Source organism: Heptranchias perlo, unplaced genomic scaffold (genome assembly GCF_035084215.1).
Source record: "Heptranchias perlo isolate sHepPer1 unplaced genomic scaffold, sHepPer1.hap1 HAP1_SCAFFOLD_44, whole genome shotgun sequence".
NCBI lineage: Eukaryota > Metazoa > Chordata > Chondrichthyes > Hexanchiformes > Hexanchidae > Heptranchias > Heptranchias perlo.
This window is the reverse complement of record NW_027139453.1, coordinates 3016564-3039104: the sequence shown is the minus strand read 5'-3', so window position 1 is coordinate 3039104 and position 22541 is coordinate 3016564. Positions and strand designations below refer to the sequence as shown.

Sequence of the window (22541 nt, the reverse complement as noted above, 5' to 3'; positions counted from 1 at the left end):
TCTCACCACTCTCTGAGTAAGATGACTCTCCTGAATTACATCTTGGTTTCATTAGTAACTTTCTTATATTCATGGCCTCTATTTTTGGACTGCCCTTAAGGGAAAAAATGCTCTCCAGTTCGAGCCTATGGAACCCCTTCCGAATATGAAAGACCTCTATCAGTTCACCTCTCCGTCTTCAACTGAATGGAGAAAAGAGACAGAGCCTGTTAAATCTTTCCTGATATTGTTGGTAAATAATGCATTGAACAAGTGACGCCAGGAATTAAAAGAAAGTAATGCCAGTAAGGAACACCCAGGCCACAATCTTCTCCCATGGGAGCGGGTAAATTCAGGCAATCTCGGCACAATCCAGAGCACGGTAGAAGGGGTACTTAAAACTGCACCAATAAAATACCCGGAGCCGGCAGGCTGTGTTTGTGCATTGCTGTGGTTAAAGCAGATCAGTTTGAAGGACTGCACTGTCAAACTCACATATTAAAAAAACAACCTTTGGTGCAAGTGTTGTCTTGTCCTGCCAGGTGGGTGCGCGAGAACTGCTGGGACTCGCCCGGCAGAGGCGGAGACTCCAAAACGGCGCCAGAGAGTGCGATGTTCTGACCTGTCTCACTGTTCATCGACTGAACAACAAGATTCTTATGATAACGTGCGTTTGGTTGGGGGGTGAATTCCGATCCAGAATCCTGGACACATCAGGTCAGCATCTCGGCAGATACAAAAAGCATCAATTTCAGGGCCATAGTATTTAAAATCTACAGATACAGAATCTCTTGTACTGAAATTTTAACCGTCCCCGAAATAAAATCGCAGGTTGGTTTCAGGGTTTCACTGTTTAATTCTGACTGGACACAGGGTGGAACAATGGGTGTGTTTACTAAAGTATATTTAACAAAGTTTACCTTCGATTCCATTGCACCGATTATCTGATCTTTACTCCCCTGGAATTCTGCGAATTGCAGAACCGATGGAGCTCAACCTGAAATACAAACAGCCAGTCAGAGCCCATTTGGTTCGGGTACGGTGTGGACATATCCCTAGGAGGGGGAAAGGAAAGGCATCCAAAACTATATCACCCTGAATGACTAAAGAGATGGAGATATTTAGAAAAATGAAAATGGAGGCTAATGATGAATGTAAGGTTTATAATACAGTAGAGAACCAGGCTGAATACAGAAAGAACAGAGGAGATCTAAAAAAAAAAGGTGGAAATAAGAGGGGCAAAAAAAGAGAACCAATTGTAAATTTCAAAAGGGAATTTGAAGGGAATTAAAAAACTTGAAGGAAAAATTTACAGGGCTTTGGGGAAAGAGCATGGAAGAGGGAATAATTGGAAAGGTCTTTAAAAGTGCCAGCACAGGCGTCATGGGCTGAATGGACTCCTGTGCTGTACCTGCTATGATACTACGTTGCAACCATTTAAAGGGAACAGACAATCCTTCCGTTGCTGAAGTCATTGTACAGAAACTCGAATTAAACTTCACATTCGTCAAATGCCGTAATCCAGCACATGTTTAAATATAAGAACGTAGGACCAGGAGGAGGCCATTCAGCCCCTCGAATCTGTTCTCCCATTTAATTAGATCATGGCCGCTCTGTACCTGAACTCTATTTACCTGCCCTTGACCCATTTCGCTCATGCCCTGAACTAAAAAAAACTGCCGCTGTCAACCGTGAAAATTTCAGTTGACCCAGAATCCACAACCTTTTGGAGGAGGGAATTCCACATTTCCAGTAAACTTTGTGTGAAAACGTGCGTCCAGATTTCACTCCTGAACGGCCTCGAGCTAATTTTAAGATTGTGTCCCCTTGTTCTGGATTCCTCCATCAGAGGAAATGCCTCCTCTGTACCTAATGAATGTGAGGTATTAGATTTTAGTAAGAAAAATAAGGGGGACACATACTGCTTGGATAATAAGTGTCTAAATAGGGTAAATGAGCAGAGGGTTCTGGGGGTAAATCCAATGGGGCATTGAGCAGAAATTTCTTTACCCAGAGAGTGGTTGGAATGTGGAACTCAGTACCACAAGGCAGAATTGAGGCGACTCGCATCGACGCATTTAAGGGAAGCTAAATAAACACACGAAGGGTAAAGGAATAGAAGGATATTAGCGCACATACTGTCAGTAATATCAGCGCTATATTGAGCAGAGATACAGTCAGTAATAACAGCGTCATATTAGCACAGATAAAGTCAGTAATATCAGCTCCATAATCAAAACAGACATTTTCAGTATAACAACCCTATAAGCGACAAAAAATACTCTCACGATTAAGCTCTATAAAATCAGAACAGATACTTTCAGTAATATCAGCTCGACAATCAATAAAACTACTGTCATTAATATCAGTTCTATAATCAGTGCAGATATGATCAGTAGTATCAGCTCTATAATAAATACAAGTACTGTCAGTAATATCGGCTCTATAATCAGTGCAGATATGATCAATAATATCAGCTCTATAATAAATACAAGTACTGTCAGTAATATTGGCTCTATAATCAGTACAGGTACGTTCAGTAATATCACATGTAAAATCAGGAGAGATAAAGCCAATAATACCAGCTCGATATTCAGAGCAGATACTGTTCATAGTATCAGCTCTACAATTAATACAGATACTGTCAGTAATATCAGCTCTATGATCAGTACAGGTAATCTCAGAAGCATAAGCTCTTTCAGCAAAACTTATACTGTCAGCAGTATCAGCTCGATAATCAGTACAGGGACTGTCAGTCCATTTAACATTGTATTTAATTACATTGAAACCCACCATTTGCCCACACTGTCCATTTAACAGTGTATTTAATGATATATAAACACACCATTTACCCACACTGTCCATTTAAAAGTGTATTTAATGATATATAAACCCACCAATTACCCACACTGTCCATTTAACAGTGTATTTAATGATATATAAACCCACCATTTACTCACACTGTCCATTTAACAGTGTATTTAATGATATATAAACCCACCATTTACAAACACTGTCCATTCAACAGTGTATTTAATGATATGTAAACCAACCATTTACCCACACTGTCCATTTAACAACTTGTTTAATGTTAATTAATCGACCATTTTCCCACAATGTCCAATTAACTGAGTTTTTAGCAATATATAAACCCACCATTTATCCACACTGTCCATTTAACAGTGTATTTAATGATATGTAAACCAACCATTTTCTCACACTGTCCATTTAACAACTTGTTTAATGTTAATTAATCGACCATTTTCCCACAATGTCCAATTAACTGAGTTTTTAGCAATATATATACCCACCATTTACCCACACTGTCCATTTAACAGTGTATTTAATGATATATAAACCCACCATTTAACCACACTGTCCATTTAACAGTGTATGTAATGATATATAAACCCACCATTTACCCACACTGTCCATTTAACTGTGTATTTAATGATATATAAACCCACCATTTACCCACACTGTCCATTTAACAGTGCATTTAATGATACATAAACCCAACATTTACCCACACTGTCCATTTAGCAGTGTATTTAATGATATATAAACCCACCATTTATCCACACTGTCCATTTAACAGTGTATTTAATGATATATAAACCCACCATTTACCCACACTGTCCATTTAACAGTGTATTTAATGATATATAACCCCACCATTTACTAACTATCAATTTAACAGTGCATTTTATTGTATATATACCCAGCAATTATCCACACTTTCCATTTAACAGTACATTTAATGATATATAAACCCACCATTTACCCACACTGTCCATTGCCCCAGTGCTTGAGCTGATTGATGCTCAGCCATAGTTTCATTCGGCGGTTGAATGATTAATGTCCTCACTTGCAGAAGCAGCCTCTCCTCACCTCACTGACGAAACACTGGCTCCTGGTCGCAGGGTTGAAAGCGCAAACATCAGAAAATCGATGGGACTTTCGTAAACAACGTCCCTGATGCAAATGTGACAATTTATTTCTGAACAAGTATATATTTTACTGAAATTCCCAGAAACAAGAAGAGAAAAAGAACATTTAGAACCAACTTTGTTCACAATTGACTTTGCAGCGAATTGTGAACGCGGCTCGATAACATTCCACCAGAAAGACCGCTCCCTGTTCTGAAAGAAATGAGGAATGTTTGTGTTGAAATCCATCCTCATGTCTGGCAGCAGCTTTCACAGTGGGCGGAACTCTGAATCTCACAACAAGGATCAGATCAAATTCCCAAGTTGTGAACTGCTAAAATGAAGCAAAGAACTTGCACTCGATTGATTACAATGAAATAACCAGGATATAATTTGCAAAATCTGCACGGACAGTGAGAGACGGAAAATACTTGCGGGATCAAGGTAAGGTTAACGTAGTGTCAATTTGTTTTTAAATTAACTTTTCCTGCTCCTTCCTCTTTTCTGAAGCCGATTTCCCGCGGTCGGATATGTTCCCCAGCGTAGGGAGCTCTCTATTCATCGGGGATTGAACAAATCACTAATTGTTCGCTCAGACACTGACTGAAGGCCGGCGATTTTACACCGGGAATTTCAGGGCTTATCCCTTCACTGGACCCCACCAATCTCCCCACAGACAAGTTTACAGCGGTTACGGGACAGAAAGCAGGAACACGAACTCTGGAGATTTGCACTACTCTCGTCCAGCGGTGCCTCCTCCCAATGTTAGAATTTGATAGTTATTAAACAGGGTTGGGAAACTGTCCTTTCTCACTCTATATGCATTTATTTATAACTGTAACACTGGCTCGTTTTACTCACTCAACCGTTTTGTGCCCGGTACACTTTTATTGAACTGATCAAAGACTGAAATAACACTCAGTTCAGCTCAGTAAAGGGTTAACTCTTTCGCAATGGCCGATTATCGCTCTCTGCCGGGCACCTGGAAAATCAGCCTATGGTTACACGAGGCCGGACTGAGCGCGATCCAATCAAAGGACAGGAGCAAAATCGGAGACAAAGCTTATTCCTGATTAATTATATTTAATTAGTTTAATTCGAATTAGATGGGAGAATGGAGCAGGGACTTCAGTTTTTGCTAAATTATGTTATTGAGGGTGTTATTTGTTAAATTGGCTCAACTGAAGAAAGAGAGGCCGCTTCCTTCGGACAGAAACAAATTTCAGGAATGTTTCAAAAGGGAAACCGGTTCAGGGCTGAAACTATCTTTCAAAGAGAACGGAGGTTCCTGATCGTTAATTTTGGTAATTTGAGTAGTTACTTCTAATATCAACAGGTCGGACGGTCCATTACTTATCTTTATATCAAAAGTCACTGCTGAAATTACCGACAGGCTCGAGGGTCCATCACTAATCTTTATATAAAAAGTCAACACTGAAATTACCAACAGGCAGGAGGGCCAATCACTAATACTTATATGAAAAGTCACTACTGAAATTACCAACAGGGAGGAGGGTCTATCACTGAACTTTACATGAAGAAAACCCACTGAAAATACCAGAAGCCAGGCGAGTCCATCGCTAATCTTTTTTTTAAAAAAGAAACTACTGTATTTACCAACAGGTCGGAGTGTCCATCACTCAACTTTATATGAAAATTATCTACACAAATTAACATCAGTTGGAGGGTCCATCACTAATCTTCATACAAAAAGTAACCACATAAAAATTACCACCAGGTAGGAAGAGCCATCACGAATCTTGACATAAAAAGTAACTGCTGAAATCACCAACAGGTATGAGGGTCCATCACTAATCTTGATATAAAAAGCAACCACTGAAATTACCAACAGGAAGAAGAATGCACACTAAACTTTTTTAAAAAAATAACAAATCAAATTACAAACAGGTTGGATGGTCCATCAGTATTTTTTGCATAAAAAATAACGACATAAACTACAAACAGGTAGCAGGGCCCCACCACTAATTTTATCTAAAAAGTAACAACTCCAATTGCAATCAGGAAGGAGGGTCCATCTCAAGTCTTTATAAAGAAATTAACCACTGAAATTACCAACAGGTGGAAGTGTTCAACACTAATTTTTACAAAAAAGTAACAACTCAAATTTCCAACAGATCGGATTGTCCAACACTAATCTTTAGAAAAAGTAACTACTGAAATCACCAACAGGTAGGAGGGTCCATCACTAATCTGTATATAAAAAAGTAACTATACAAATTACCAACAGGATTTAGGGCCCGATCTGTAGGCTTTATATAAAAAAGGAAGTAACTGCTCAAATGAATCTTGTGTTTGATTACACTAATGTAATTAGTGTAGGTGTAAATGTAAGTTTTTGTTGCTGTTGTCCGTTTATTGCACTGGTTGTGAGCGTCACTGAAACAACAGATAACTGCATCTTACAATGTCTCAAACTTGGTTGTACATTTATGCTGGAGAATAACTTCAACTATAGTTTGCAGAAATTTACTGACCAAGATCAATCGCTTTTACATTCCCACAGTGTGGAAAGGCAAGCACCAGGACTGATAGTTTGATTAGGCGCTATTGCCTTTGCGCAGAACACAGCGTGGCACACAAACAATGGAGAATTATAATTGGAAAACACCGTCAAATCTTCAACTTATATATTTGTGGTGTGTTCTGAGATTGTAAGACCCCTAAAGATAATCCAAAGATAAATGTGGAGCACCAGTTTAAAGTTACACGATTGATAACATTATACATTAGTGTTAATATTATTGAACGGTGTAAAACTCCTCACCTCATAAAATGCTCATTAGGAAACATAGGAAACATAGGAACAGGAGTAGGCCATTCAGCCCCTCCTGCCTGTTCCGCCATTTGATAAGATCATGGCTTATCTTTGATCTATCTCCATCGACCCGCCTTTGCCAATATCCCTTAATACCTTTGGTTGCCAATAAGCTGTCTATCACAGATTTAAATTTAGCAATTGAGCTCGTATCAACTGCCATTTTCGGAAGAGAGTTCCAAAATTCGACCACCCTTTGTGTGTAGAAATGTTTTCTAATCTCGCTCCTGAAAGGTCTGGTTCTAATTTTTACACTGTGGACCCGACTCCTGGAATCCCCAACCAGCGGGAATATTTTCTCTCTATCCACCCTATCCGTTCCTCTTAATATCTTATAAACTTCGATCAGATCACTCCTTAACATTCGAAAGTCCAGAGAATACAACCCCAATTTATCTAATCTCTCCTCGTAACTTAATCCTTGAAGTCCGGGTATCATTCCAGTAAACCTACGCTGCACTCACTCCAAATCCAATATGTCCTTCCGAAGGTGCGGTGCCCAGAACTGCTCACAGTACTCCAGGTGCGGTCTAACCAGGGTTTGGTACAGCTGCAGAATTACTTCTGCCCCCTTGTACTCCAGTCCACTTGATATGAAGGCCAGCATTCCATTCGCCTTAATGATTATTTTCCGCACCTGTTGATGACACTTTTATGATCTATGTACCTGAACCCCTACGTCCCTTTGGATATCAATTGTTTTTAACTTTTTAACATTTAGAACGTACCCTGTTCCATCCTTTTTTGACCAAAGTGGATGACCTCACACTTGTCCACATTCAATACCATTTGCCACAGTTTTGCCCATTCACCTAATCTATCAATACCGCTTAGAAATTTTATTTTCATCTACACTGCTTACAATGCCACCAATCTTTGTGTCATCGGCAAACTTAGATATGGAACTTTCTATGCCTTCATCTAAGTCGTTAATAAATATTGTGAATAATTCAGGCCCCAAGACAGATCCCTGCGGGACTCCACGAGTCACATCCTGCCAAAGTGAGTACTTACCCATTCTCCCTACTCTTTGTCGCCTTTCGCTCAGCCAATTTCCGAATCAAGTCCGTACTTTTCCCTCAATTCCATGGGATTCTATCTTAGCTAACAGTCTCTTACGGGGGCCCTTATCAAATGCCTTCTGGAAGTCCATATAAATAACCTCCATTGACATTCCCCTGTCCAATACTTTAGTCACCTCTTCAAAAAATGCAATCTGATTGATCAGGCACGACCTAACTTTCACAAATCCATGCTGGCTCTCTCTGATCAACTGAAAATTCAGAGGTGTTCAGTCACCCTATCCTTAATTATAGACTCCAGCATTTTCCCCACAACAGATGTTAGGCTAACTGGTTTATAATACTCCGCTTTCCCTCTCTCCTTTCTTAAAAAGCGGAGTGACATGTGCAATTTTCCAATCTCGATGGACAGTTCCTGAATCTAGAGAAATTTGAAAGTTTATAGTTAGGGCATCTGCAATGTGCTCACTTACTTCCTTTGAAACCTTGGGATGGAAACCATCCGGTCCTCGGGATTTCGCACTCTTTAGTGCCATTATTTTCTTCATTACTGTTGCTTTACTTATGTTAATTTTATTGAGTCCCTGTCCCCGATTCAATATTAGTTCTCATGGGATTTCCGGCATGCTATCTTCTTTTTCTACTGTAAATACTGACGCAAAGTAATTATTCAACATGTCCGCCATTTCCACATTGTCAATGACAATACCCCCACTTTCAGTGTTTAAGGGGCCAAAACTGCTCCTGACCATCCCCCTTTTCCTAATGTAATTATAAGTGTACTTCGTATTGTTTTTGATATCCCTTGCATGTTTCTTTTTATACTCTTTTTTGTAGCTCTTACGATCTGTTTTGTGACCCTTTGTTGATCTTTGTATCTTTCCCATTCGCCAGGATCTGTGCCATTCTTTGCCTTTTTAAATTCCCTTTCCTTATGTCTTATACTGTCCCTTACGTCTTTAGTTGTCCATGGCTGTTTTTTTATGGCAAGTAGAGTTCCTGCCCCTCAGCGGTATAAACCGGTTCTGTATCTCGTTAAATGTTTGTTTAAACATTTCCCATTGATCATCAGTAGTTCGAACCATTAACACATTTGCCCAGTTCATGTGGACAGTCTCTTTTGTTCAGCCTGGGCTGCAGTGGAACACTGGGTAAATGTACAGACAGGAAGGGCCCAGGGCCGTGGTCAGTCTGGGCTGCAGTGGGACACTGGGTAAATGCATAGACAGGAAAGCTCAGTGTGGTGCTCAGTCTGGGTTGCGGTGAGACGCTGATAATCGGACTCAGTATTCGTGGGTTTAGGGAGTGACAACACCCAGGGAATTCGGTGACTGCTGGAAAGTGCACCTATATGGGTCTCCGATTGTCCTCTCAGTGTGGGATGAGAATGTATTCTTAAATCTCTGATTGGCCCCTCAGTGAGGGAGGAGGTTCAACCCACTCTGCTCTTTATGAGGAGTGGGGATCTGGGGTTCAAAGGGATTGGATTCTTCAGACCCGGTTTATGTGGGAAATAAACCACCCGAATGGCACGAAAACCGGGGTGCGGGGGGGGGGGGGGGGGTGTTGTTTTCCCGAGTCAGAGCATCAGAGCGACCACAGAGTCCCTGATATAATTTGGCGAGTGAATGTGGCAAGGTATTGGCGATTCGAGACTGTTTCAAAGTGCAAGCCTCGTGGTTATAAAACAGCGCTCGGATCGTGAGTTCAATTCTCAGCCTGTGAAACTAAAAAGTGCTATAATTACTGACAGTATCTGTACTGATTGTGGAACTGACAGTGCTTGTATTGATTGTAGAACTGACATTATATGTGCTGGTTTTACAGAGCTTAACAGAGAGGATATTTGTGATGCTTAAAGAGTTGTTATACTGACGGTGTCCTTTTGATTATAGCGCTGATGTTACTGACAGTATCTCTGCTAATCTGACGCGGTTATTACTGACTTCTCCCTGCTCATTATAGGGCTGATATCACCGACTGTATCCCTGATCAACATAGCCCTGTTACTACTGACGTATCCCTGCTCAATATGGGGCTGATATTTCTGACATTATCTGTATTGATGAAAGAGCTGGTGTAATAAAAATATTCATTGAATTACATGGAATTTGACAGCACAGAAACAGCCCACTTGGCCAAAAAGGTCTTTGCCTGGATTTATGCTCGACACGATCGTTCCCCACACTACTTCTTCGCCTCCTATCAACTTATCTTTCTATTGCTGCGGTTCAAGCAGATCAGTTAGAAGGACTGCACTGTCAAACTCACATATTAAAAAAAATAAGTGTTGCCTTGTTCTGCCAGGTGAGTGCAGGAGAACTGCTGGGACTCGCCCGGCAGAGGCGGAGACTCCGAAACGGCGCCAGAGATTGCGATGTTCTGACCTGTCTCACTGTTCATCGACTGAACAACAAGATTCTTATGATAACGTGGGTTTGGGGGGTGAGGGGAGGTGAATTCCGATCCAGAATCCTGGACACATCAGGTTAGCATCTCGGCAGATACAAAAAGCATCAATTTCAGGACCTTAGTATTTAAAATCTACAGATACAGAATCTCTTGTACTGAACTTTTAACCGTCCACGAAATAAAATCGCCGGTTGGTTTCAGGGTTTAACTGTTTAATTCTGACTGGACACAGGGTGGAACAATGGGTGTGTTTACTAAACTATATTTAACAAAGTTTCCCTTCGATTCCCTTGCACCGATTATCTGATCTTTACTCCCCTGGAATTCTCCGAAGTGCAGAATCGATGGAGCTCAGCCTGAAATATAAACAGCCAGTCAAAGCGCATTTGGTTCGGGTACAGTGTAGAACATCCCTACGAGGGGGAAAGGAAGGGCACCCAAAGCTAGAGCTCACTGGATGACTAAAGAGATAGAGATTAAAATGAAACAGAAAACGGAGGCTTATGACGAATGTATGGTTCATAACACAGTAGAGAATCAGGCTGAATACAGAAAGAACAGAGGAGATCGAAAAAAAGGGAATAAGAGGGGCAAAAAGAGAGATTCAATTGTAACTTTCAAAGAGGAATTGGATAAAAACTTGAAGGGAGAAATTTGGATGGCTATGGGGAAAGAGCAGGGGAAAGGGACTAATTGGACAGCCCTTTCTAAGAGCCAGCACAGGCGTCATGGGCCGAATGGCCACCTCCTGTGCTGTACCTACGATGATACTATGTTGCATCCATATAAAGGGAACGTATGAACCATCCAGTGCTGAAGTCATTTTACAGAAACTCTGGTTAACCTTCACATTCACCAAATGCCGGAATTGATAATCCAGCACATGTTTAAATACAGGAACATAGGAAGAGGAGTAGGCCATTCAGCCCCTCGAATCTGTTCTCTCTTTTAATTAGATCATAGTTGCTCTGTACCTGAATTCCATTTACCTGTCCTTGATCCATTTCGCTTGATAGCCTTACCACAAAAAATCTGCCGCTATCAGTCGTCAAAGTTTCAGTTGACCCAGAATCCACAACCTTTTGGAGGAGCGAATTCCACATTTCCAGTAAACTTTGTGCGAAAAGGTGCGTCCAGATTTCACTCCTGAAGGGCCGAGCGCGAATTTTAATGTTGTGCCCCCTTGTTCTGGATTCCTCCATCAAAGATAATGTCTACTCTGTATTTAATGAGTGTGAGGTATTACATTTTGGTTGTAAAAATAGCGGGGCCACAAACTGCTTGGATAATAATTGTCCAAAAAGGGTAGAGGAGCGGGGGGTTCGGGGGGTTCAGATAAAGAAATCACTAAATGTAGCGAAGCAGGTTAATAAGGCCATAAAAAAGCAAATCAAGCAATGCGGTTCTTTCCAGAAGGCTAGAACTGTAAAGCAGAGAAGTGAAGTTAAATTTGTATAGAACCTTGGTTAGGCCACACTTGGATTACTATGAATAGTTCTGGTCTCCACATTATAAAAAGGATATAGAAGCATTGGAGAAGGTACAAAAAGATTTACTAGGATGATACCAGAACAGAGAAGTTATACCTATCAATGAAGATTGAGCAACATGGGGCTCTATTCCCTGGCACAAGGAAGACGGACGGGTGGACGTAGAGAAGATGTTTCCACTTGCGGGAGAAACCAGAACGAGGGACCATAAATATCAGATAGTCACTGATAAATCCAAAAGGGAATTCAGCAGGAACTTCTTTACCCAGAGATTGGTTGGAAAGTGGAACTCACTACCACAAGGAGTAGTAGAGGCGAGTAGCATTTAATTGAAGCAAATTAAACTCATGAAGGAGAAAGGAATTGAGGGAATTGCTAATAGGGGTAGATTAAGGGAGGAGGTTAGTGTGGAGAATGGACCATTTGGGCCGAATGGTCTGTTTCTGTGCTGTACGTTCTATGAAATTCTCTATCGAATCTTATCATCATTTTAGAAATGTCATTTAAAGCACCCTGACTACATGCAAACCCACCATTTACAAACGGTCCATTTAACAGTGTATTTAATGATATATAAACAAATCATTTGCTCACACTATCCATTCAACTGTGTATTTAATGATATATAAACCCACCATTTACTCCTACTATACATTTAACAGTGTATTTAATGACATACAAACCAACCATTTACTCCTACTGTACATTGAACAGTGGATTTAATGATATTTAAACCCACCATTTACCCACACTGTCCATTTAACAGTGTATTTAATGATATATAAACCCATCATTTACACACACTGTCCATTTAACAGTGCATTTAATGACAGAAAACCCACCATTTACCCACACTGTCCATTTAACAGTGTATTTAATTATATGAATCGTTCGTTTGAATATTTTTACAAAATGAATAAAACTCCGTTTAACTCAGCGATAGATTGAAAGAAGTAAGAAAGAGAAGGTCTGTCGAGGGAGAATTCACAGGAAGACTAATATTCTGGAATGTTTCGTTCCGCCACTTTAGGTTGTGTCTCCGGCCCGAATGAATCCTCAATCCTGGTCAAAAAACAAGGGGGAAATTGGAGAGAAAAGGGGAAATATCGCAATCTGTCCCTGGGATTGATCACAACAATCCATCCCTCGGGATTATCACTCCAATCTGTCCCTGGGATTGATCACAACAATCTGTCCCTCGGAATTATCACCACAATCTATCACAGGGATTGATCACAACAATCCGTCCCTCGGAATTATCACCACCATCTGTCCCTGGGATTGATCACAACAATCCATCCCTCGGGATTATCACTCCAATCTGTCCCTGGGATTGATCACAACAATCCGTCCCTTGGAATTATCACCACAATCTGTCCCTGGGATTGATCACAACAATCTGTCCCTCGGAATTATCACCACAATCTATCCCTGGGATTGATCACAACAATCCGTCCCTTGGAATTATCACCACAATCTATCCCTGGCATTGATCACGACAATCCGTCCCTCGGAATTATCACCACAATCTATCCCTGGGATTGATCACAACAATCCGTCCCTCGGGATTATCACCACAATCTATCCCTGGGATTGATCACAACAATCCGTCCCTCGGGATTATTATCACAATCTGTCCCTGGGATTGATCACAACAATCCGTCCCTCGGGATTATCATCTCAATCTGTCCCTGGGATTGATCACAACAATCCGTTCCTCGGGATTATCATCAGAATCTATCCCTGGGATTGATCACAACAATCCGTCCCTCGGGATTATCATCACAATCTGTCCCTGGGATTGATCACAACAATCCGTCCCTCGGGATTATCATCACAATCTGTCCCTGGGATTGATCACAACAATCCGTCCCTCGGGATTATCATCACATTCTTTCCCTGGGATTGATCACAACAATCAGTCCCTCGGAGTTATCACCACAATCTATCCCTGTCATTGACCACAACAATCCGTCCCTCGGGATTATCACCACAATCTATCCCTGTCATTGACCACAACAATCCGTCCCTCGGGATTATCACCACAATCTGTCGTCAAACACTTTCTCTCTTCGGACACTTCCAACCCGGGGATGGGCTATTTATAACTGTCTGTGAACCCCCTCAAAATGAGGGCAATCCAATCTTTATACCAAGCACAGACCAGGAATGGTCCTTTCCCGATTTAACAATGCAACTGGTGTATCTGCTGAATATTTACTTTGATAAATGTAACTGTGGAAAGTCAGTACTCATTCGCACAGTGATTGAGGCGATTGATGCTCAGCGATAGTTTCATTTGGCGGTTAAATGGTTAATGTCCTCACTTACAGAAACAGCCCGTCCTCAGCTCTCTGACGAAACACTGGCTCTTTGCAACCGGGTTGAAAGCGCAAACATCAGAAAATCGATGGGACTTTCAGCAAACAATGTCCCTGATGCAAATGTAACAATTTATTTCGAACCAAGTATCTGTTTTACTGAACCTCCCTGGAACAAGATGATAAAAAGTAAAATTTATAACTGACTTTGTTCACAATTGACGTGGCAGCGAATTGTCAACCCGGTTCGATTCGATTCCACCAGAAAGGCCGCTCCCTGTTCTGAAAGAAATGAGGAATGTTTGTGTTGAAATCCATCCTGATGTCTGGCAGCAGCTTTCACAGAGGGCGGAGCTCTGAATCTCACATAAGAAGGATCGGATTAAATTCACAAGTTGTGAACTGCTAAAATAAAGCAAGGAACTTGTTCTCGATTTATTGTAATGAAATAACAAGGATATAATTTGTAAAATCCACACGGACATTGAGAGACGGAAATTCCTTGCGGGATCAAGGTAAGATTAATGTCGCTGAAATTTGTTTTTAAATTAACATTTTCAGGCCCTTCCTCTTTTCTAAAGCCGATTTCCCGCGGTCAGATATGTTCCCCGGAGTACGGAGCTCTCTATTCCTCGCGGATGGAACAATTCACTAATTGTTCGCTCAGACACTGACTGAAGGCCGGTTACATTCCACCGGGTATTTCAGGGCTTATCCCTTCATGGACGCCACCAATCTCCCCACAGACACATTTTGAAGCGGTTACAGGACAGAAAGCAGGAACACGAACTCTGGAGATTTGCACCATCCGAGTCCAGCGGTGCCTCCTCCCCATGTTAGAATTTGACATTCAGTAAACAGGGGTGGGAAACTGTCCTTTCTCACTCTACATGCTTTTATTTTTAACTGTAACACTGGCTCTTTTTACTCACTGAACCGTTTTGTTCCTGGTACTTATCAAAGACTGATCGAACACACAGTTCAGCTCAGTAAAGGGTTAACACATTCGCAATGGCCGATTCTCCCCATCTGCCGGGCACCTGAGAAATCAGCCTCTGGAAACCTGAGGCCGGACTGAAAGCGATCCAATCAAAGGATCGGAGCAAAATCGGAGACAAAACTTGTTCCTGATTAATTATAATTAATTAGTTTAATGCGAATTAGGTGGGAGAATGGAACAGTGGCTTCTGTCTTGCTGAAGTATGTAACAGCGGCCTTTCGAGAAAAACAAACTTCAGGAATGTTTTAAGGGGAAACCGGTTCAGGGCGGAAACCATCTTTCGCACGATAGTTGGTTCCTGACCGTTAATCATGGTAATTTGAGTTGTTACTTTTAATATCAACAGGTCGGAGGGCCCCAGCACTGAGTGGAATTAATAAAACTGTTGCAGCAGGAACCGAAGATTTATGAAATAGTGAAAAGTTATTAGCAGGAAAAAGGAAGGAGGTTTTGATTAAGTAACTTTATATTAAAAATGGAAAACGAGAACGGGTCAACATTCCAATGAATTGGAGTTCAGATTGTGTGTTATATCTGTGAATCGACAAATCATTCCAAACACGTTTGGAAATTGAGAATCATGAGAGATGTGATCTAGTATCTATAAGACTGGGATGTGATGGATGAGGTTTTGGGCAGAAACTAAATATTTCCTTTAGTTTCTAAAAGTGACGGCAGATGTGAAAATGTTGTTTTACCAGAGGAGGATGTGGGACCATATTTCGAGAAACTGTTGAGAAGGATTTGGATCTGAATTTAGTAAACATTTGGAAAGTCAGAATCATGAGAGATGTGATCTACTATCTAGAAAACAGGGCTTGGGTTTTCACAGAACAGAGTGAAATAATCCTGGTGATAAAATTTTGAGGAGAGAGGACGCCAGTATGAATAAATGGTTCCATGACAGAGGTGGAGAAACATCAACAAACTGGCAGGGCCCCAGCACTAATCTTTATATAAAAAGTAACTACTGAAATTACCAACAGGTATGAGGGTCAATCACTAATTTTTATATAAAAAGTAAATACTGAAATTACCACCAGGAAGGAGGGCCCATCATTAATCTTTATATTAGAAGTTACTATTGAAATTACAAACAGGGAGGAGGGTCCATCACTAATCTTTACATAAAGAAGTAACAACTCAAATTACCAACAGGCAGGAGGCCCCATCGCTAATGTTTACATCAAAGTGTAACTACTGAAATTACCAAAAGGCAGGAGGGTCCATCAATGATCTTTATACAAAAAGTAACAATACAAATTACCTGCAGGTTTGAGGGTCCAAGCACTAATCTTTACATAGAAAGTTGGAGCTCAAATTACCAACAGGGAGGAGGGTCCATCACTAATCTTTATATAAAAAAAGAAACTACTGAAATTACAAACAGTTAGTGGGGTCCATTAATAATCTTTAACAAAAACGTAACTAATGAAATAATCAACAGGTAGGAGCGATCATCACTAATCTTTACATAAAAATAACGACTGAAATTACCAACAGGTATGATATTCCATCACTAATCTTTATATAAAAAGTAACCACTGAAATTACAAACAGGCAGGAGACGCCATCACCAATTTTATATAAAAAAACAATGAATGCATTTAGCAACAGGTATGAGGGTCCATCACTAATCTTTATATAAAAAATAACGACTGAAATCACCACAAGGAAGGAGGGCCCATCACTAATCTTTATGTAAAAGGTAACTCCTGAAATTACCAACAGGTAATATGGTGCATCATTAATTTTAAATAAAAAGTAATTGCTGAAATCACCAACAGGTAGGAGGATCCAACACGAATCTTCATGTACAAATAAACTACTAAAACTACACGAGGTAGGTAGGTCCATCACTAATAATTACCAACAGGCAGTGTCCCCATCACTAATTTTATATAAAAATAACTACAGAAATTACCAACAGGGATGAGGGTCCGTCAATAATCTTTATATGAAAAGTAACAACTCAAAATACCAACAGAGATGAGGGGCCATCAATAATCTTTATATAAAAAGTAAATACTGAAATTACCACCGGGTAGAAGTGTCCATCACTTATGATAATACAAAAAGTAACTACTGAAATTATCAGTAATTATGAGGGTTCCATCACTAACCTTTACCGAAAAAAATAACGACTGAAATCACCACCAGGTAGGATTGTCGGTCACTAATATTGATATAAAATGTAACTACTGAAATAATCAACAGGTAGGAGTGACCATCACTAATCTTTACATGAAAATTAACTACAGAAATAAGCTCCAGGGAGAAGGGTCCATCACTAATATTTATGTTAAAAGAAACCACTGAAATTACCAACAGGGAGGAGGATCCATCACTAATTTTATATAAATAGTAATGACAGAAATTATCTACAGGTAGGAGGGTCCATCATTAAACTTTATATGAAAAGAAACCACTGAAATTACCAACGGGCAGGAGGGCCTATCACTAATTTCAAATGAATGTAACTACTGAAATCAGCACCAGGTTGGATGGTCCATCACTAATCTTTACACAAAAAGTAAATATTGAAATTACCAACAGGCAGGAGGGACCATCACTAATCTTTGCATATAAAGGTACAATTCAAATTGCCAGCAGGAATGAGGGTCTCATCACTAATCTGTACATAAAAAAGTAACCACTGAAATTACCCACAGGCAGTCGGCCAAATCACTGATCTTTACCGAAAAAAATAACGACTGAAATTACCACCAGTTAAGAGTGTCCACTAATCTTTATATAAAAAGTAACTACTGAAATTACCAACAGGCAGGAGGGTCCATCACTGATCCTTAAATAACAAACTAACTGCTGAAATTAACAACAGGTAGGAGGGTCCATCACTAATCTTTATGTAAAAAGTAACCACTGAAATTACCAACGGTCAGCACACCCCATCACTAATATTTTATCAAAAAGTTACAACTCAAATTACCAGCAGGTAGGAGGGTACATCACTAATCTTTATATGAAAAGTATCTCCGCAAATTACCAAATGGGTGGAGGATCCGTCGATAATCTTGATATAATGAGTAATAATTCAAATTACCACCAGGTCAGAGTGCCCATCACTAATTTGTATAAAAAAAGAAAGTACTGAAATTACCAACAGGTGGGAGGGTCCATTACCAATCTCTGTATAACAAATAATTACTGAAATTATCAACAGGGAGTAGTGTCAATCACTAATCTCTTTAGAAAAAGTAACAACCCAAATTACCAATAGGTAGGAGGGTCCATTACCAATCTTTGCATAAAAGGTAATTCCTGAAATTACCAACAGGGAGGAGGGTCAATCACTAATCTCTTTGGAAAAAGTAACAACCCAAATTACCAATAGGTAGGAGGGTCCATTCACAATCTTTGTACAAAAAGTAATTTCTGAAATACCAACAGGGAGGAGGGTCAATCGCGAATCATTTTATAAAAAAAGTAACAACCCAAATTACCAACAGGTAGGAGGGTCCATCACTAATCTTTACATAAAAAATAACTACTGAAATCACCACCAGGAAGTAATGTCCATCACTCATTTTTATAAAAGAAAAAAATAAACTCCTGAAATTATCAACAGGCAAGAGGTCCGATCCCTTATCCTTCCCTAAAATATAACTGAAACTACCACCAGATGGCAGTGTCCATCATAAATCCTGACATGAAAGGTCACGACTGAAATTACCATCAGGTGGGAGTGTCCATCATTAATCTTTATATCAAAAGTAATTACTGAAATTAGCACCAGGGAGTCCGGTCCATCACTAATTTGTAAATAAAAAAACAGCTACTGAAATTACCAACAGGCAGGAGGGTCCATCACTAATCTTCAGATAACAAAAGTATCTACTGAAATCACCACCAGGTGGTAATGTCCATCATTATTTTTTATAAGGAAAGAAATTACTGAAATTACCAACAGGTAGGAGGGTCTACCACTAATCTTTACATAAAAAGTAACTACTGAAATTACCAACAGGCATGAGGGTCAATCACAAATATTTATTTAAAAAGCTACTACTGAATTTACAACAGGCAGCAAGGTCCATCACTAATCTTTTAAATAAACTAATTATTGGAATTACCAACAGGTGAGTGGGTCCATCACTTATTTTTAAATAAAACGAAACCACTGAAATTACCACCAGGCCGGAGTGTCCATCACTAATCTTTATATAAAAAGCAACTACTGAATTTACAACAGGTAGCAAGATCCATCACTAATCTTTTTAAATAAAATAACTACTGGAATTACCAACAGCTAGGCGGCTCCATCACTAATCTTTGTAGAAGAAAAAACTACTGAAATTACAACAGAGAGGAGGATCCATCACTTATCTTTATATAAAAAGCAACCACTGAAATTACCACCAGGTGGGACTATCCATCGCGAATCTTTATATGAAAAGTAACTACTGAAAATAACACCAGGCAGGAGGTTCCATCGCGAATCTTTATATGAAAAGTAACTACGAAATTACCACTAGGCAGGAGGGTCCATCACTAATCTTCATATAAAAATTAACTGCTGAAATCACCACCAGGAAGTAATGTCTATCACTCATCTTTATAAAAGAAAAAAATAAACTCCTGAAATTATCAACAGGCAAGACGTCCGATCCCTTATCCTGAACTAAAAATTAACTGAAACTACTACAAGCTGGCAGTGTCCATCATCAATCCTCACATCAAAGGTAACGACTTAAATTACCACGAGGCAGGAGTGTTCATCATTAATCTTTATATCAAAAGGAGTTATTGAAATTAACACCAGGGAGTCCGGTCCATCACTAATTTGTCTATCAAAAAAAACAGCTACTGAAATTACCAACAGGCAGGAGGGTCCATCACGAATCTTTAGATAACAAAAGTATCTACTGAATTCACCACCAGGTGGTAGGGTCCATCATTATTTTTATAAGGAAATAAATTACTGAAATTACCAACAGGTAGGAGGGTCTATCACTAATCTTTATGTAAAAAGTAACCACTGAAATTACCAACCGTCAGGACACCCCATCACGAATATTTTATCAAAAAGTTACAATTCAAATTACCAGCAGGTAGGAGGGTCCATCACTAATCTTTATATAAAAAATAACTCCTGAAATTACCAAATGGGTGGAGGGGCCGTCATTAATCTTGATATAATGAGTAATAACTCAAATTACCACCAGGTCAGAGTGCCCATCACTAATCTGTATAAAAAAAGAAAGTGCTGAACTGACCAACAGGTAGAAGGGTCAATTACCAATCTTTGTACAAAAAGTAATTACTGAAATACCAACAGGGAGGAGGGTCAATCGCGAATCATTTTATAAGAAAAGTAACAACCCAAATTACCAACAGGTAGGAGGGTCGTTCACTAATCTTTACATAAAAATTAACTACTGAAATCACCACCAGGAAGTAATGTCCATCACTCATCTTTATAAATGAAAAAAATAAACTCCTGAAATTATCAACAGGCAAGAGGTCCGATCCCTTATCCTCACCTAAAAAATAACTGAAACTACCACCAGATGGCAGTGTCCATCATAAATCCTGACATGAAAGGGAACGACTGAAATTACCTTCATGTGGGAGTGTTCATCATTAATCTTTACATCAAAAGTAATTACTGAAATTAACACCAGGGAGTCCGGTCCATCACTAATTTGTTTATACAAAAACAGCTACTGAAATTACCAACAGGCAGGAGGGTCCATCACTAATCTTCAGATAACAAAAGTATCCACTGAAATCACCACCAGGTGGTCGGGTCCATCATTATTTTTTATAAGGAAATAAATTACTGAAATTACCAACAGGTAGGAGGGTCTATCACTAATCTTTATACAAAAATTAACTACTGAAATTACCAACAGGCATGAGGGTCAATCACAAATCTTCATATAAAAAGCTGCAACTGACTTTTCAACAGGTAGCAAGGTCCATCACTAATCTTTTAAAATAAAGTAATTATTGGAATTACCAACAGGTGGGTGGGTCCATCACTTATTTTTAAATAAAACGAAACCACTGAAATTACCACCAGGCCGGAGTGTCCATCACTAGTCTTTATATAAAAAGCAACGACTGAATTTACAACAGGTAGCAAGATCCATCACTAATCTTTTTAAATAAAGTAACTACTGGAATTACCAACAGCGAGGCGGGTCCATCACTAATCTTTGTAGAAGAAAAAACTACTAAAATTACAACAGAGATGAGGGTCCATCACTTATCTTTATATAAAAAGCAACCACTGAAATTACCACCAGGTAGGACTATCCATCGCGAATCTTTATATAAAAAGTAACTACTGAAAATAACACCAGGCAGGAGTGTCCATCACTAATCTTTATATAAAAATTAACTACGAAATTACCACTAGGCAGGAGGGTCGATCACTAATCTTTATACCAAAAGTAACAACTGAAATTACCAACAGGCAGGAGGTCCAATGACTAACCTTCACCTAAAAAAACGACTGAAATTACCAACAGGTAGGAATGTCCACCACAAATCTTTATATAAAAAGTAACTCCTGAAATTAACAACGGGCAGGAGGTTCCATCACTAATCTTAATATAAAAATCAACTACTGAACTTATAGCGGTAGGAAGGTCCATCACTAATCTTTTCAAATAATGTAACTAATGAAATTACCATTAGCCAGGAGGTCCCATCAGTAGTCTTTACATGAAAAGTAACTACACAAATTATCAACATGGAAGATAGTCCATCTGTATTCTATATGTAAAAAGGAACTACTGAAATTACCACCAGGCAGGAGTGTCCATCACTAATCTTTATATAAAAAGTAACTACTGAATTAATAACTGGATATAAAACTTACCAGGGACACCGAGAGCAGCTGGGCAGGCACAGTAAATGACTAGGACAGTAATACAGTAAATCATGGTTTATGGAACTAATAGCTAGATGTAGAGAATTACCAGGGACACCGATAGCAGCTCGGTGGGCACAGTAAATGACGAGAACGGTAATAAAGTGACTCATGGTTTATAGAACTAATAGCTGGATATAGAGAATTACCAGGGTCATCAAGAGCAGCTAGGTGGGCACAGTAAATGACTAGAGCAGTAATAAAGTGACTCATAGTTCATGGAACTAATAGCTGGATATAGAGAATTACCAGGGACACCAAGTGCAGCTCGGTGGGCACAGCAAATGCTCGAAAAGTAATAAAGTGACTCATGGTTTATAGAACTAATAGCTTGATATAGAGAATTTCCAGGGACATCGAGAGCAGCTAGGTGGGCACAGTAAATGCTAGAAAAGTAATAAAGTGACTCATGGTTTATAGAACCAATAGTTGGATATCGAGAATTACCAGGGACACCAAGAGCAGCTCGGTGGGCACAGTAAATGACTAGAACAGTAATAAAGTGACTCATGATTTATAGAACTAAAAGCTGGATATAGAGAATTATCAGGGACACCAATAGCAGGGAGGAGGGAATGGTAAATGATAAGAACAGTAATTTTGAAACACGCGTTATACAATTAATAGCTGGATATAGAGAAGTATCAGGGA

The 22541-nt window shown here is 39.6% G+C and overlaps 1 protein-coding gene and 1 long non-coding RNA gene across 12 annotated transcripts in view; one reads left to right on the top strand and one right to left on the bottom strand.

Moving 5' to 3' along the window:
• The window catches only part of LOC137312967 (probable G-protein coupled receptor 139), a 109833-nt gene extending 95573 nt beyond the window's left edge, over window positions 1–14260 (bottom strand). For 7 of the 11 annotated variants that reach the window (XR_010960983.1, XM_067979333.1, XM_067979335.1 and 4 more), the window contains exons 1-2: window positions 3757–4130; window positions 900–976 (exon numbers count right to left, since the gene is read on the bottom strand). The gene's annotated coding sequence lies outside the window, so the exon portion shown is untranslated. Of the gene's footprint in view, window positions 1–899; window positions 977–3756; window positions 4131–13999; window positions 14107–14196 lie in introns of those variants that run through there. The other 4 variants (XM_067979328.1, XM_067979330.1, XM_067979327.1 and 1 more) reach the window with 4 other exon arrangements.
• The window catches only part of LOC137312968 (uncharacterized), a 67622-nt gene continuing 49210 nt past the window's right edge, over window positions 4130–22541 (top strand). The window contains exons 1-2 of the long non-coding RNA XR_010960984.1: window positions 4130–4352; window positions 14002–14504. This is a non-coding gene — a long non-coding RNA (uncharacterized lncRNA). The remainder of the gene's footprint in view (window positions 4353–14001; window positions 14505–22541) is intronic.